General features: G+C 42.6%; 1 protein-coding gene across 11 annotated transcripts in view; it reads right to left on the bottom strand.

Annotated features, from left to right (window-relative positions):
• The window catches only part of tnrc6c1 (trinucleotide repeat containing adaptor 6C1), a 672,712-nt gene extending 659,785 nt beyond the window's left edge, over positions 1-12,927 (bottom strand). For 4 of the 11 annotated variants that reach the window (XM_085963522.1, XM_085963525.1, XM_085963533.1 and 1 more), the window contains exon 1: positions 12,779-12,922. The gene's annotated coding sequence lies outside the window, so the exon portion shown is untranslated. Of the gene's footprint in view, positions 1-12,778 lie in introns of all 11 variants that reach the window. The other 7 variants (XM_085963529.1, XM_085963534.1, XM_085963536.1 and 4 more) reach the window with 6 other exon arrangements.
• Between the last annotated feature and the right edge of the window lie 1,107 nt (positions 12,928-14,034).

The following is a 14,034-nucleotide window of genomic DNA, read 5'->3' as shown; positions in this document are numbered from 1 at the left end:
CCGCCCAGTGGCTCTGCTGTAGGCCCTGGACACCTCTTTTGATTCTTATACCAATATGAATTACTTTTGAAGTATAGCCACCATTAGGTAAGCAAATGCATTTGTGCACAGTAAAGCCCCATAAAACTAATGAGATGAATGACCAATTACTCTGTTTTTAGTAGTGCTGGTGGGGTATGGAATGTTGTCATGAGAACCCCATACTCTTCTTCAAATAGTGCCATAGATAGGCAGACTGGGCCTCAGTTTAATGTCTCAACTAAAGACAGCGCATCTGAAAATGCAACATTCCCCCAGTACTATACTGAAATGCCAGTTTGGGTTATGTGCTCAGGGCCTGGAACGGGGCTTGAAGCCACAACCTTCTGACACAGGGATGAGAGTGTCAGCCAAATGAGCCAAGCTGACACCACTGTTACACCTACAAATTTCTGTTTTATTCTGTAAATGCAAATACGACTGCTTAGGTGTCAAAGATCACAGAAGAACCAACCTAGTAGTCTGCTAAACATCCGCAGAGGCCACACGTCCAGTTCTTCCACATTCTCTTGGTTTCCCATCTCCACTTGCCATTGTCATCATCCATCAGGCCAACATTAATATTGCAGTGTGTTGCCAAATTGTGGAGGATACAGCATCCAGCCAAACATTCACAATTCTTCAGTGAGTTTTATTGTGATATTCCCTCCCCCACAAGACAATCCAAACAGTGGAATGTCATTTTTTAAACTGTCAAACATGCACTCTGAGCCTTCTTTAAGTATTGTGTGCCTCATTATCTGTCTCTTCTGCATAATTTGGGAATTATACTCGAGTTATCAGCTGGACCTTAGCTCGCTCACCTGAGAGAATGACATTACATTAAAATAAAACTGACAGAACACACACCGACGTATAGATGAATATTTTATCGAGCAGTTATCCACCTGTCATCTGTCCTTGCAGAAAATTCCTGCTGAGTTCCAAACTGGCAAGAATACATCAGTCACAGGTGCTGCCAGGGTAGATAGTATGCGCGTCTGTGATGTAGATTTTGGCTTCACGGATCATGCGCATAATCGCAGAATGCAAACCCTTCCTGTTAATATAATCCTGCACCTTTTCTGTAGGTGCATGGATGGTTATGTGGGGATAATGCTTTGAAGATCAATATTTTACACTGCATTAATAATGGGAAGCGGTTTTCACACAGTATCTTCCTCACAAAAAAAGCTGTGACTTAGAAACTTGAATTTGGACATTACTAACTAATGTTTATGGTTGTCCCCAGAAATAGTTACATACAATGTGAGCGCATTGGTCATGTTCTTTGGTTGGGTGTAACTGGTTGCAGTCTTATACTCTAATAGCCAAGGTATATGCTAATGTGCTATGATACCAAAAACTACAAGCAGTGATTCATGCAACATGAATAAAATTGATGTCACATGTAAATCCTGAGGGGTACATTTTTTCACCAATTCTAGCATTCACGTTTAAGTAATATCCAGCATCCATTTGGTATCAACAGCAAATTCAGAATCAACAGCCATTTTACACTTTATCTCATGATTTAGTCAATGAACGTGGAATGAAAATGAGATAGGATTCAGAGGCTTTGCTTTCCTTGGCTCTTTCTATGTGTGCATTGAACTTAGAACAATGAAAGTTGGATTTTTATACAGGACAAGAGGCCACCGCTGGAACAGATTGAAAAGAATACAGATCATGGAAGTTCCAATCCAATTGTGTGGAAACAAGAGGGAGACCTTTGGAGAATGGAATATACTCTCAAATGATGAGTAAGGTATGATTGGAAAATACTCATTAAATGCTCAGTTAAGTGGCGGAAGGTGGGTTTGACAGAAAATTATATGGAGATGTAGACTAGGAAAAGAGCAGCATGCAAAAGTAGGAATTTCTGTTAATTTTATACAGTTTTGAAAAACTAGGAAACTTCTCTTTTCACTAAGTACAAAATGATGGACTCGTATGCATTGGGCTAGATTTTGCAGTCAGCGGCAAATGAATGACACCCCCCGTTCATTAGATGTGCACTTGTCCATAGACATTCTATGAGTTTTTGCTCTGGACGTTCCTGTCAGCAACCATCAAAAAAGCACAGTGCCCTCTACAGGGCATCTGTGTGACTAGGGCAAGCAACTGTGTATCTCCTTAACCAATCAGATTGGAGAATCAGTAATGAGCAGCGCAGAGTCTGAACCAGGAAGCGTCGGTTACAATATTTAATTCAATGTCAAATCAGGTACAGAAAGCAAAATAAAGAGAGGGACAGAAGGATTAGATTAAGAGAGAGATAAAAGACACTAAGAAGAAGTACATTTAAAAAAAATTATTTAAATATTTTCATTAAAAAAAAATCTTCAACAATAATTAAAATCTGAAGGAATGAAACTCCACATTTGTTAAAGTTAATTTTCAGTGCTAGAGAGGTTGTTTGGCAGTAATTAAGTCTTATCATGCCATTAAAAATTTACTCACACTGGAATGGACAAGCCCTAACTTTTTCTGGTGAGTTTAAGGGGTATATATAAAGTGTAAATCGGACAGCAACTTCACGCCGTTCCATGTATTTCAATGGCGAGTCTCTCAGCGAAATATTATTCTCGCGCAGCTTCTGGAGAAGCAGGGTATCTCAGACAGCAACTAATAAAATTAAATCTAACTGCGCATGTGCAGTCACTGGAAGTTGCTGTTCGATTTACACTTTAATAACGGTGAACACCGTTAGCCTCGCCATTATTTCTACTGCAAAATCCGGCCCATTGTCTGCATGAACCCAGATAGCTGATAAAGGATTGTGTGTGATGGCAGGGCAGCACGAATAAAACGTGATTGGCTGCAGTATTTTGTCAAATGGAAATATAACTTTCCATTTTTCTCAGGTTTGAAACATAAAGGCTATTGTGTTAAGAAAGGCAACATTTGTCTACCAAGGTGTGAAGACAGTTAACATTTTATTTGCTTAACTGTTTCGAAAGAAATGGCTTTACATCAAAAGGTTCCACTGAAAAGTCATTGCTCGCCTTCATTTTTGTGAGGGATGTCCAGACTTCACGAGTACTGGAAGCTCACAAATGATACGTACAGCACACCTGATTCCAAAGCATACATTTAGAGATTCAATGGCCCTGAATTTGCGGTCAGCAGCTTCCCGCGGGGAAATGCCTCTGATCCGCCAATAAAATCCACAGCCTACCTGATGCTCGGGGATTCGCGGTCCTGGGCCTCTCTGGGCACGTGGTTCGCAAGCGCCCCTGGGATCACGTGGGCCGGCCCAACGAATTACACAAGGGAATCCCCATTCATGCTTATGGGGATTCCATATGTACGGAAACTCCATAAGTATGAATGGGAATACCCCAAAATATACCTACACTTCAAATAAATTTAAAAAATCACATACTTAAAATTACAATGGCATTTAATTAAATAATTAAAACAAAAATGTAATTTTTTGAAAAATAAATTTACATGTTTTAAAGGGGCTAAAAATTAACTTACCTTATTTCACAGTGTGAAGATGCCGGTGTTGGACTGGGGTGGACAAATGTAAGAAATCACACAACACCAGGTTATAGTCCAACAGCTTTATTTGAAATCACAAGCTTTCGGAGCGCTGCTCCTTCGTCAGGTGAAGTGGAGAGATGCATAAAAACACAGCTTATATAGTCAGAGAATAATGTCAGATGTTTACAGGTAATCTTTCTAACTGCCATTTATCACACCTCGGCAGAGAGATAATCACAGCAATCAAAGGTGTAAATGGTGTCCAAACAGGTCAGTCAGGAAAACATTACATCAAAGAACAACGAGGTGGGGTCACAAGGGGTCAAATGTTGCAGATGCTGGGGTCTGTATGAAAAACAAAAACAGACAAAAAAATTTTTTTTTTGCTGGAAATCACAGCAGGTCCGGCTGCATCTGTGTGGAGAGAACAAGCCAACGACGACTCGAGTCTGGATGACCCTACGTCAGGTGGGGTTACATGTAGCGTGACATGAACCCAAGATCCCGGTTGAGGCCATCCTCATGGGTGCGGAACTTGGCTATCAGTTTCTGCTTGACGATTTTGCGTTGTCGTGTGTCTCGAAGGCTGCCTTGGAGATCTTGGGTTCATGTCACGCTACATGTAACCCCACCTGATGTAGGGTCATCCAGACTCGAGTCGTCGTTGGCTTGTTCTCTCCACACAGATGCGGCCGGACCTGCTGTGATTTCCAGCAACAAAAAAAATGTTTTTTGTCTGTTTTTTTTGTTTTTCATACAGACCCCAGCATCTGCAACATTTGACCCCTTGTGACCCCACCTCATTGTTCTTTGATGTAATGTTTTCCTGACTGACCTGTTTGGACACCATTTACACCTTTGATTGCTGTGATTATCTCTCTGCCGAGGTGTGATAAATGGCAGTTAGAAAGATTACCTGTAAACATCTGACATTATTCTCTGACTATATAAGCTGTGTTTTTATGCATCTCTCCACTTCACCTGACGAAGGAGCAGCGCTCCGAAAGCTTGTGATTTCAAATAAAGCTGTTGGACTATAACCTGGTGTTGTGTGATTTCTTACACTTATTTCACAGGTTTTTAATGTATAAATCATGGATAAAATTTTATTTTTCTGTTTTTTAAAACTCTTACGCTGGTAAAAAGCAGGTGTAAGAATTTCACGGGCATTCACTGGGCAGAGGTTGAGCAAATAGTCCAACTTTCCGCCCGCGGAGGCCCTTTTCCTGGGGATGCGGATGATCTGTTAAGAAATCGCAAGTTCCAGGTTTTAGCGCATGCGCTTCGCATGCCTAAACCCGGAACATACGCGACCCCTTACGGGCACGAGTGCACATTGTACGTACCCGTAGGGGCCGCAAATTACAGCCCTATACCAAGAATAGAGAAATCTCAGCTGATTGATCCAACAGAACTGTCATATCCCAAGAAGCTACAAGAAGGCAGACTTATGGATTGAGTCTGGCGATCTCATTTTGCCTATGTCCTTATTTTGCTTCCGTCCATAATTTTATTTGTAAAGAATTCAATAATTCTAGTAATCTTTGGGATCACACCAGAAAAATAACCATAAAAGCTGCCAGACTGTCATAAAACCCCAGTTGGTTCACTAATGCCCTTCAGGGAAGAGAGCCCCATCACCCCTACCTCATCTGGCATGTACATGACTCGAATCCCACAATATAAGGTTGATGCTTCATGCCCACTGACGTGGCCTAGTTAGCCGCTCAGTTGTAAACAATCACTCCAAACTTCAAAAATAATGAAAAAGCTGGTTAGATCTATCGGCATCAATCAGAACAGGACCTAGGCAATCTCAACCCAGTTGATCTCACAGAGTAATGTTTGCAGGTAGGTGCCCAAATTGGGAGACCTGTCCCACAGATTAGTCAAGCAACAGCCTGAAATAGTCGTACTCACAGAATCATATACGCTGCACAAGGCCAGCTGCAGGCTAAACACCAATAGCAGCAAGCTATAGGTAGAGCTAAGCAGTCCCCGAACAAATGGAGTATAACAAAGCTATGCAAGCCCTGCCACAGTCAGTCAAGAATGATGGTGTTCAAGCAAGGAATTAACTGGAGGAGGAAGCTCCATGAACATCCCTATTGTCAACCATGGTGAGGCCCAACCTGTGAGGGTAAGGAATAAGGCTGAAATATTTGCAAGCATCTTCAGCCAAAATGCTGAGTGGATAATTCCGCTTGGCCTCCTCCCAAGGCTGAGTGCACGTGACACAGCAAAGTCTATGGGGCCTGACAACATCATGGCTGTAGTGCTGAAGACCTGAGCACCAGAGCTAGGCACTCCCTAGACAAACTGGCCCAGCGGAGCTATGAAACAGGCATCTACCCAACGATGTGAAAACTTGCCCAGGTACATCCTATCCACAAAAACCCGGCCAACTGCCACCTTCTCAGCATTCTCCCATTCATCAGTAAAGTGAAGGAAGGCATCATCAACAGCACCAACAAGCAATACCTACTCATCAAAAACCTGTTCACTGATGCTCACGTAGGAGCCCGCCAGAACCACACAGCTCCAGACCTTATCACAGCCTAGATGCAGACACAAATGAATACCACAGGGCAGGTGAGAATAGTTGTCTTGACATCAAGGCAGCATTTAACCAAGTATGACACCAGGAAACCCTGGTAAAACTGAAGTCAATGGGGCTGGCGGGTGGAGGGGGGGTGGGGGGGAAGGAAAACCCTGGAGTCATACCTAAAACAAAAGACTAATCATTGCAACCCAGGATTTCTTGCAGGAGTTCTTTCAGTGAAATATCCTTGGCTCAACCATCTTCAACTACTTCATTAATGACCTGTCCTCTGCCATAAGGGCAGGAGTGGAGTTGTTCGCTGCCAACTCCACAGCGCTCTGCTCCATTCACGACTCTTCCGATCATAAGCAACAAATACGAGCCCACAGCAGAAGTCGGATTACATCCAGCCTGGTGCTAACATTCACACCACATGACTGCCGGGTAATGACCATCTTTTCACCATTGACCAAGAAGCTTAACTGGACCAACCTCATCAACACTTCGGCTATAGCAGGGTGGAGGCTGGATATTCTGTGATGAGTGGCTCACTTCAAAGCCTCTCCACCATCTATAAGGCTCAAGAGGAGTGTGACGGAACACTCAACATTCGGCTAGATGGGTGCAGCTGCAACACGCAAGAATCTTGACATTATCCAGGACAATGCCACTGGACTCTATTTTAAACCTCTCCACCACCAGTGCACAGTGGCTCCAGTATGTATGATCTACAGGATACAATGCAGTTAATCACCATGATTACTTCGACAGGACCTCCCTCCCCTGTGATCTCTACCAACGAGAAATTCAGGAGCAGTAATGTGGGACCACCAAGGGCGCGAAATTCAGTTACGTCCCATTTGGGGGCGGTAACCGAATTAACATCGGACATTTAGCGCCCGGTGCGGAAGTCCCACCCCGGCCGCTAAATTTGGCGTATGCCCCGGAGAGGAAGTGAAACGCTATCTCGGGCGCTTCGCTTCCTCTCGGGGCGGTGTCGGAGGCGCAATGCGCTCGAACGCCGGTCCGCATAATGCTGATGGGGAGGGACGCTGCGAGCTCTGCAGGGCCTCCGATGGCCCACACTAGGCCACCAGGGCGGCGTGGTGACATGGCCGCAGTCCGGCACCGAGACGCGGTGCTGGGCTGTACGATGGTGGCTACGGAGCATGCCAAGGGCTGCCACGGAGGGCCGACCTGGAGGTCGGACAAAAGAAGAAAATGGTGGCGCGGGTCGCGGCCGCACCTTTAAATACCGCCCCATGAGTGGAGATCGGCCCGGTTCGCGACCCGCGAGGCTGGCGCTATCATCAATGATGTCATTGCCAGCGGCGCAGACGCCCAGGGCACTACCGGGGAGGGGGGGGGGCACGGCGCTATCAGCTAGTGCCTCAGCAGCGCCCTGCCGAATTTCTCAGAAGGAGCTATTATTGCCCCCTCGGGAGATAATCTATTTGTGCCCAGTTAGCGCCCCCCTGCCCGAGGCGCTAATGGCAGGCGCAAAGGAGCCGAATTTCGCCCCCCAACACTTCTAAATTGTACTCCAAGTCACATACCATCCTGAACTGGACATATATCAATGTTCCTTCATCATCACTGGGTCATCTTCCTGGAATTTTCAACTTGACACCCTCATGGGAGCACCATCACCACACGGACTGCAGTGGTTCCAAGAGAAGGCCCACTACCACAACGAAGGGCAGCAAGTGCTGTCTTTCCAGCATCGGGCACATCCCAAGAACAAAAAATAAAATAAATAAATCTGGAACAGTAGATTAGCTTGTATTAAGTTGACTTCATTATCTGGACTGACAGGAGCTGCAGTGGACATCTTACGTATTCTCCAGTAAACTATTTGCTGGGACTGGGGTTAATTAAGCTATGCTAGACAAATATACAGAGAACACAGGCTCAGCTTTCAATCCATAGGAGACTCTGCTTTGCTTACAGAAAATATAATCAAGCCAAGGAAAGGCTTTAGGGAAAAGCAGCGGGAAGGGATATTTTCTGTAACTTTGTGGTTTTATCTGAGATAATCGGCAATAAATAAATTGAATAAAAAATGATCTGCTTATTTGTAATAGAATCATTAATTGGGCCAAAATGACTAATTGGCACTGACACAAAATAAATGCTTCAATGCACAGAAAAAAAAATCAGATGTGCTATTAAATGCAAAATGCCTCAGGGTACACTGTTACAGAATTTACCCACTCTGACATTTTCACTGAATTTTCACCAGCTGAGTTCAGATATAAAGGTTAGAATTATAGAATTAAACTTTAAAGACACCCACACATAGAACTTGAAGATTAAGTAGCTGCTTTAGCATTTTGATACATTCGACTTTCTTACCCTGTTTTTAACATGCAAGGTCAGAGCAAGGAAAATAAAAGACCAATTTTATTGATTTTCCTAGTATTGGGCTATCTACATTACTTATGACCCAAGTAGATACTTGCTTTCTATGACCAGGCGAAGCATAGTCTGCATGTCAATGGTCATACTTTCAAGTCTGAGTGATGACAACCTCCTCACAACTACGAAGGAGATCCAGGTTCTGACATGGTTCTCTTTATACTTGATGCAATCATTTTTGATTCTTAAGAATACGAAATTCTCAAGGAGGGATTTGAACCCTACCGACCGGGTGGAAACCGGGTGGTTAAGAGCATAAGAATTAGGAGCAGGAGTAGGCCATATGGCCCCTCGAGCCTGCTCCGTCATTCAATAAGATCATGGCTGATATTCTACCTCAACTCCACTTTCCCACCCTCTCCCGATTCACTTAAAATGCCCCAGGTTACTTATCTGCCGGAAAGCTGCCCGGATCCTGCCATTTCCAATTTTAAGTGATATTTCCTAACAGGTGGCTAACTCACATATGCTACGTTATGGGTGGGGTAGTGGACAGAATTGTCGTGGCTTTTTACTGCTGTGGGTGAAACCAGTGGTATCCCGCTGGGAACCCAATGGCAGTTAACCCCAACTCCCCACCCTTGTTATTTCTTCAGAGTTGGACTAGAAAGATGCAGAATCAGATTGTCAGCCCCCTTCCATTTCTAGGTGGAGAGGGGTTAACTCGGAAGAAGTCGCATTCACGTGATGAACTCTGATAGCTCAGTGCGGCACAGTTGTTGTGTTCAAGATTCAATACTGCACCTGTCAACACAAAGAAACTAGAAAAAATGTACAAAACACACTAGGATCAGGGCCAAAAATGCATATCAGAAAAAAACTGAGAGATACAGTAAACATAACAAAGCAGTACTGCGAAGCTAGAAATGGTACTGTAGAGGACTTAAACTCCACAGGTAACCAGTTGCCTTACAGGTGGGGCACAAAGTGAAAAATATGTCCTTTATAATCGTAAACTTCCTTCGGTGAGCGAAAGAACAATGGGGGAGAAATCTGTTTGTGCTGCTTGGCGATCCTGCTCCTCCTGGCTCCACATTAAGGTAAATTTTAAAAAGTTGATAAACAAAAACTAACCTTGGGTTTTCAGTGGCCTCCAGCAGTCCCTTTAAGGATGTTGGTTAGCCTGCTGTAGAACTTGAAATACCAGTCGGAGCTTGCGTGGCACAAGCTCTACCTAGTTTCTTCCCAGTTTTAGAAAGGGGTTCCTAAAGCAGGAGTTAGGCCCCTTATTAGCATATTCAAGGGGCCCAGCGCCTGCTTTAGGATGACTCCAGGGACGCCTGAACCAAAGTGGCGTCGGACATGTTTCCTGGTGGGCCCCCTAAACTGGATCTCTGAGCCTCCGTTTTCCACCCAGAAAATGATCACGAGGCCTAAATCTGCCCCCAATTTTTTGAAGAACTATCTTTGATCTTGCCTTCACTGTAACCTGGTGTTAGAAAAGCATTTAAGTGTACTGTTCACCACAAGTCTTGAAATATACTTCGTGAGTCATGTATAATGGCAGTCCCAGGAGTTACAGACCAAAACGGAAATGTTTCCAGAATCAAATCTATTCACTTTCCTAAGTACAAAGGCTGCACTGTGTAAATGCTATCTGCAGTGATGCTTATTAATTAATGCATCTCATTTCATCAGTCAGCATCTCCTCACAATCAGCACCTGTCAGGTCACAGAAATCATAGCTGATCTTCAGTGCAGCTAATTAATTTTTCTTTTAAATATATCCACATCAAAGAAAAGCAACAAATAGAAAGGAGGACAACCTTACTTCCTGAGCGGTAGTATATAGTTTAACATCTATATTTTAACAGTGCCAACTTACATTACATGTCCTTCAGTTCCTACATTCAATAAACTTTCTACTTATCCTGAAACAATCATCCTAGGTGACATCTGTATTCATTACACCATTCAACCTACTTCAACTGCTTTCTTTTAAAATGTGATGGGAATATTATATATAAAATTAAAAGATTGTGAAAGTACAAACCAAAATAAACGTGTTTCACTAATTTCAGCATGCAAAGATTTAATCTGGTACATATTGAAGATTGCAATTTTACTGTCATCGATTTTGAAGACAAAGGGACTAGGGTGGGTCCCTGCAGACGCCATTTCTCAAGCGTACAATGGCTAAATCTAAAGGAACGTGGTTGTTTTGTTACAAGAGATTACCAAGATTAAAAGTAACCAGTAAGGAAGGAGATCAAACCAAGTTTTGTTTATTGTAATTATAGTTCAAGTGAGTTGCCAGCAATCCTGTGCCCTGTGCAGTCAGACAACTTGCGGTCTGAAGATGTTGGCTTTGCCCGAGCTATGACAAATGGTATTTTCTTTCAAAAACTACAGGGTAAAAACTGATGTGCGTTGCTGCACATGCAAATTAATTAGTACAACATCGTAAACACTTGGCACTGCGTCCAGCATGAAATCTATTAAACACATGCAAGACCAAGGTGCTTTAAAAAAAATATCGTGCCATTAAATCAGGTCTCTAAACTTTCATATTTAAAAGTTGAAAGCAGACTAATTAACTTGCTCCATTATACATATCAACATGATGAAGCGAGACTGTCCATCTTGCTGGGCCGCTGAAGACAGAGCAGAGCCCCACTGATTGACATGCCAAGCACAAATGCCCTATTCAGGCTTCTTCCCTCCTACTGTACTAGTTTATTATTGCCACTGTGTGCCACCAGAATGGATAATCTCTGCATTTCAAACAAATAATATAAATATTGAATGAGGTATTATGAGAATGTCTGCTGCACTTTCTCACTGCACATCGCTGCTGTTATTATGCTGTTTGACAACGATTTCAAAAAAATCTTTTATTGTGCACGGCTACTGGAGATTATAAAAATCCACAATTGTGTTTCGAAACGAAGCTCAGTTGTCATGGTCTAACTATAGTTAACGATCGCTATTTAATTAAGAGAAAAAGTTTCATGGATTATGTAGAAGCCCAAGTCATTCTATACTGTACACACCAAGAACACCATCTACAGACACTGTTGTGGTCCCACCATACCGTGCTGGGTTACAAAACAATCTAATCATGTAAACTGTGTTAAAAGAAGGTACAAGTGTTTTAGGGTCTGTTCCTTCCACTCTTTAATTGCTGCATATAAAAAAGGATAAAATAAAATTTGTCACTGTACAGAACGGCATCAGGACTGCTACATTAAATGAACACATTATTCCTAGCGTAAAGCATTATATATGCCAGCTTTATCATAAGAAATCATCAACGTTTCTTTGGCAGGCAGTTTCTATTCTAATCTTTCTTTCAGCTTTGTAATTGTCTGAAGCTACATTCTTCCCTACTGGAAGATTAATTAGCTAGCTTCCCCTGCACAATATACCATACCTCTGAATGCTGTGGAATCTGGACTGATGCCAACTCTCTTATTACAATTCAGCTGGCTGCTGCTGTGAGAGGCTCACTTCTCCCCTAACAACAGTTGCTGTGCCAACTTAACCCCGGCACTGGCTAACTTTCAAAAATCACAGGCCAGACAAACTTTGATTGGCATAATTACTCACAGTCATTAAGCGCAGTCGCATTACACATGCAAAACAGGCGAGTGGAGTGCACGCCGGCAGCTCGCATCACTAAGACGTGCAGCTATTCAACAGTGTACTGTAATGGAGAAGGCAATCGGGCTCCTACCTAATGGATCTCAAACACTAAACCGACAAAAAGCCTCAGCGCAGAATCTAGTTAAAGAGCAGCATCGAGATCATCTGAGGAGAGTAACCTTGTCAGCCATGTTGGATGCAAGGCTTATGGCAAACACAGTAGGATACGTTAACCAGACAGCGATTTTCCCACGGTCTTATTCTAAGTAATCAGTAATCAGCTCTTGAACAATTTTTTTTTTCCGCAGCTGCCATTAATGAAGACAAGGCAAATCTGCATACTGCCATTCCTCATTGTGCAAACTTGGCAATGAGCCTACTGCACGACTGAATAGCCAAACATAGGGCCTGGAGGTGAAAACGTGGAAACAGCTGAACACTGCAAAAACTGGCTCACTCGAAACGGTGAAACAATTAACAAAGGGTGGGAAAATTAGAAGAGAAAGCACGCGTAGACTGTTGAAGCCCACACTTTCGCATTCTTCCTGCATCTTCGACTCGCTCTCTGTGCGGGAAGGAATTTAGCAATCACCAACTAAGGTACAGATACAAAATACTGTACAAAAAAAAAAGTGGACGAAACAAAAACAAAAAAAAAAACGAGGCCAGGCTGAAATTCCTGTGCACTCTGCAACCGTCACTAATTAATTAGCGCTAAATTACCTCACTGATCGGCCAGGCATCAGCTTCGTGAAGTTTATTCAGCTCAAGGCGACAAAATCGAAACAAAGCGAATAAAGAATATCCAGCAAGACCCAGGATTCAGCTGCTGGATATGAATCAGAATTTATGGGAGAATCTGCTGCATGTGAAAGCAGGTCATAAGCTCTGCAATACAGGCTGCAACAGCCAACTGCAAAATGAATACATCACACTCAAACAGGCTGACGCAGCTACAGCACACATCCTTACTTCACACCATCAAAATATTCGATGAAACACACTTGCGAAAATACTAATGATGCTGGCCATTTAACCACAGTTTTAATTTTATGTGCAACCGGGCAGCCATTGCCTCTTTAATGCTTTTTGTTACCAGCAGGACTATTTTGAGGGAAATCCAGTGACCTGCTACGAGCGCTGGAAATTTGCCTAACTTTGCTACGAAACTATTGTTTACTTGCAAATTAGCAATTACCGTAGTTATGTTCGGGATTTGATTACTCCCAGCAGTGACGAATTATGCTTCCGTGAAAAAATGTTTTGTGCGAAATCCGCTCTACACTGCAGCATATTTGTGCACCTGTAGTATGCCAGCCTTGTACTGCGCTGAATAGTATGTTAATTAATCATATGAAGCTACAAAGCACCACTTTGTAAATGAACGAGAGGGGACTCTTTTGTTTCTCCCACTGGAAGTTACAGTACAAACCTGGAAAATCTATGTGGCTAACCTAAAGGCAAGCAGATACAGTTAATGATTGTGCACATAGCAAAATGAGACATGATGCCATCTGTCTCATTCTGTCAAGCTAGAAATGAGGAGGGATGCAGCAGCCATTTTATAAACAGTATAACACTAAGCAATAAAGGGTTGTTAATGCAAACAATGCAAAGCTAATATTTAAAATTAAATTACAACAGTGATGTGCATGTTAGGATTTTGACAATTATCTTAACAGCATCACTATTGTAAGGTGGTAAATGAGTTTAAAAAAGCAGCGATCTCAAAGCTGTTAAAAATAAAATGGAACAATTTTGATTCAAATTATGATCTCAATTATATGCAATAAATTATACATATGAAGTACTTAAAAAGTCTAAGCAAAACACAATCATGCCATACATAAACCAATATTATTCTATGACTCTGAATAGAAAGAGCTTATATTTGGGGGAAATATTAAACACACACTTCATTAGTAAAGAATACACCAAATCTGAAATGAAGAAATGACACAAATTAGGTGGTGATTAAA

This window comes from Somniosus microcephalus, chromosome 21 (genome assembly GCF_052327205.1).
Source record: "Somniosus microcephalus isolate GS21.2 chromosome 21, FLI_Smic_1.0, whole genome shotgun sequence".
NCBI lineage: Eukaryota > Metazoa > Chordata > Chondrichthyes > Squaliformes > Somniosidae > Somniosus > Somniosus microcephalus.
The sequence above is the reverse complement of the archived record's forward strand: the minus strand, read 5'-3'. Positions and strand labels throughout refer to the sequence as shown.